The sequence below is a fragment of the Neophocaena asiaeorientalis genome, unplaced genomic scaffold (assembly GCF_003031525.2).
Source record: "Neophocaena asiaeorientalis asiaeorientalis breed wild unplaced genomic scaffold, Neophocaena_asiaeorientalis_V1.1 scaffold641, whole genome shotgun sequence".
In the NCBI taxonomy this organism is placed as follows: domain Eukaryota; kingdom Metazoa; phylum Chordata; class Mammalia; order Artiodactyla; family Phocoenidae; genus Neophocaena; species Neophocaena asiaeorientalis.
In genome coordinates this window covers 315,851-319,970 of record NW_020173730.1, presented here as the reverse complement: position 1 = coordinate 319,970, position 4,120 = coordinate 315,851, and the positions used below count along the sequence as shown (strand labels likewise).

General features: G+C 34.8%; 1 protein-coding gene across 2 annotated transcripts in view; it reads left to right on the top strand.

Moving 5' to 3' along the window:
- Positions 1-4,120, top strand: part of ABCD2 (ATP binding cassette subfamily D member 2) — a 74,242-nt gene that overhangs the window by 52,000 nt on the left and 18,122 nt on the right. The window lies entirely within an intron of this gene.

Sequence of the window (4,120 nt, the reverse complement as noted above, 5' to 3'; positions counted from 1 at the left end):
AGGTTGCCCACTCTCATCACTATTATTCAGAATAGTTTTAGAAGTTTTAGCTACAGCAATCAGAGAAGAAAAAGAAATAAAAGGAATCCAAATTGGAAAAGAAGTAAAGCTGTCACTGTTTGCAGATGACATGATACTATATAGAGAGAATCCTAAAGATGCTACCAGAAAACTACTAGAGCTAATCAATGAATTTGGTAAAGTACCAGGATACAAAATTAATGCACAGAAATCTCTTGCATTCCTATACACTAATGATGAAAAATCTGAAAGAGAAATTAAGGAAACACTCCCATTTACCATTGCAACAAAAAGAATAAAATACCTAGGAATAAACCTACCTAAGGAGACAAAAGACCTGTATGCAGAAAATTATAAGACACTAAAGAAAGAAGTTAAAGATGATACAAACAGGCGGAGAGATACACCATGTTCTTGGTTTGGAAGAGTCAACATTGTGAAAATGACTATACTACCCAAAGCAATCTACAGATCCATTGCAATCCGTATCAAATTACCAACGGCATTTTCTACAGAACTAGAATAAAAAAATTCACAATTTTATGGAAACATAAAAGATCCCTAATAGCCAAAGCAATCTTGAGAAAGAAAAATGGAGCTGGAGGAATCAGGCTCCCTGGTTTCAGACTATACTACAAAGCTACAGTAATCAATACAGTATGGTGCTGGCAGAAAAATAGAAATATAGATTAATGGAATAGGATAGAAAGCCCAGAGATAAACCCACACTCATATGGTCACCTTATCTTTGATAAAGGAGGCAAGAATATCTAATGGAGAAAAGACAGCCTCTTCCATAAGTGGTGCTGGGAATGCTGGACAGTTACATGTAAAAGAATGAATTTAGAACTCTCCTAACACCATACACAAAAATACAATCAAAATGGATTTTAAAAAAATGGATTAAAGACCTAAATGTAAGGCCAGACACTATGAAACTCTGAGAGGAAAACATAGGCAGAACACTCTATGACATAAATCACAGCAAGGTTTTTTTGACCTACCTCCTAGAGAAATGGAAACAAAAATAAACAAATGCAACCTAATGAAACATAAAAGCTTTTGTACAACAAAGGAAACCATGAACATGACGATAAGACAACCCTCAGAATGGGGGAAAATATTTGCAAATGAAGCAAGTGACAAAGGGTTAATCTCCAAAATATATAAGCAGCTCATGCAGTAAATATCAAAAATAAACAACCCAATCCAAAAATGGACAGAATACCCAAATAGACATTTCTCCAAAGAAGACATACAGTTTACCAACAAACACATGAATAGATGCTCAACATCACTAATCATTAGAGAAATGCAAATCAAAACTCCAATGAGGTGTCACCTCACACTGGTCAGAATGGCCATCATCAAAATATCTATAAACAGTAAATGCTGGAGAGGGTGTGGAGAAAAGGGAACCCTCTTGCACTGTTGGTGGGAATGTAACTTGTTACAGCCACTATGGAGAACAGTATGCAAGTTCCTTTAAAATCTACAAATAGAACTACCATATGACCCAGCAATCCCACTACTGGGCATATACCCTGAGAAAGCCATAATTTAAAAAGAGTCATGTACCACAATGTTCATTGCATCACTATTTACAACAGCCAGGACAGGGAAGCAACCTAAGTGTCCATTGACAGATGAATGGATTAAGAAGATGTGGCACATATATACAATGGAATATTACTCAGCCATAAAAAGAAACGAAACAGTTATTTGTAGTGAGGTGGATAGACCTAGAAACTGTCATACATAGTGAAGTAAGTCAGAAAGAGAAAAACAAATACCGAATGCTAACACATATATGTGGAATCCAAAAAAAAAAAAAATTGGTTCTGAAGAACCTAGGGGCCAGACAGGAATAAAGACACAGACGTAGAGAATGGACTTGAGGCCACAGGGAGGGGGAAGAGTAAGCTGGGAATGAAGTTAGAGAGTAGCAGGGACATATATACACTACCAAATGTAAAATAGATAGCTAGTGGGAAGTAGCCACATAGCCCAGTGAGATCAGCTCACTGCTTTTTGTCCACCTAGAGGGGTGGGATTGGGAGGCTGGGAGGGAGACGCAAGAGGGAGGAGATATGGAGATGTATGTATACGTATAGCTGATTCACTTTCTTATACAGCAGAAACTAACACATTGTAAAGCAATTATACTCTAATAACGATGTTGAAAAAAAATCTTAAATAGCTCTGTTCTCTGTATCCTCACCTGTAAAGTGGGGATAAATATCTACCTTATAAAGATTCTGTGAAGATTAAGTTAGACTGTATGTAAAGTATTTAGAACAGTGGCACATAGTAAATGTGCAAGAATCAGTTGCTAAAGGTAATAGAACTAGTTGATATTGATACCATGATATTTTTTCTTTGTGTGATGGTACTTGATATTTTATATAGAAAGTTCACATGTATTATTTTATTGATCCTTACAATAAGCAAATAAGTTAGGCAAAAGAGGCATTATTCTATTTATTTTATTGTGTTTATAATATCATAATTCATAAGTGCTGTAAATATGGAAAGCAGGTTGTCTTTTTGTTTCATATGGTCAACTTTTCCCCAGTTTTAAAACACTGTGGCTGAATAACAACTACCTGTTAATTTTGGGTAAGTTATTTTGGGTAAGTTTGAAATCGAACAATCTGAATAGAAATTTATAGTAAACATGAGATAGTCTATCCTTTTAGAAGTCAAAAGAAATTCTGGAACTGTTTTTAAGAATTTTCCAACCTTAATAATGTAATAGTAATTGTTATGGTTTATTGAGTACTTACTCTGCAGAATATAACATATTAAGCAATTTACAGTGTCATCCTGTTTAATATTTGTGACTGTCTCATGGTGTGGGTTTTACCAACTCCCTTTTACAGATGAAATTCAGAAGTTTAGTAGTTTCCCCAGGGCCCTCAGCAAGTGGTGGGACAGGGATTCAAACACCGATGAGACGTGAAAGTCAATATTCTATATTAGGCTATGCCACTGCGCTATGCTATCTTAGGTTCTTAGATGCTAAAAAGACTCACTATATCCTTACACATAAAAAAACAAATGCTAAGTAAACCCACTTTACTTGCCTAGTCCTTAAAAGATGAAACGTGTTTTAAAGTAAAGCAGGAAAGCATTTAAATTTGCAAGGACATCACTTACTCTGGAAGTGTACTGAAGTTACTCTGCTGAAGTTCTAGTAAGATTAGCTAACACTTTGCTTAGAGATATTCTTTGCTTTAGTAAAAGATGGATTTTAAAACTATGTTTTTTTCCATCAAAGATATTACAAAATAGAAAGGAGTAGAAGTGTTAACGAATAGACGTGAACTAAAGCAGTTTGTTCATCTTTAGGAAGCAGGAATACTGTTCACTTCTTAGCTGACTTATTCTCACCATTTCAACATCAAAGATGATATTATGACTTAGAGTTTTGATTTATATGTTCTCTGATCATGAAACATTGCCTACTAAAACTTTTGGGTTTAGTGGAACAAAGGACATGATTTATTTAAAATACATAAAATTAAAGCTTCCTTTGACCCAAATACTTTTGTCTTGTGCATTCTCAGCTGAGGGGGGAAATTTTTTTAAGCCCAGAATTTTTCTCCACTGTGTAGCAATCTGAACCTATTTGTCAAATCCTCACTTATGTTTCATAAATGCTATAAAGTTAAGTCATAGAGAAAATTTTATTTCAACAGTTTTCACTAGAAGCAAGAACTTTGAACCACATGGCATTTAGAGATTTTTTTTCCTAATATAAAATTATGGTTTTAAATAGATAGAAAATTCCTGGAAGTTTGCCCAAGAATGAACACTGGTCCCTACTGGGGAGTATCATTGGGAAACAAGGAAAGTCTTATTTTCAATCCAGGGCACAAGAAACAATGAAACTCTACTTCTTATTTTCTTTCCCTTTAACCAAGTTTATTTAGAAATTTTATTAAAGATGAAAATTCAGTTGAGGAAGAATAAAGAAAGCAAAGAGCCTGGATTTTTCCCAAATGGAAAAATTAAGCCTTGAATACTCTGGGATTTGGAAATGTCATGTGTGTGTGTGTGTGTGTGTGTGTGTGTGTGTGTGTGTGAGTGTGTGTGT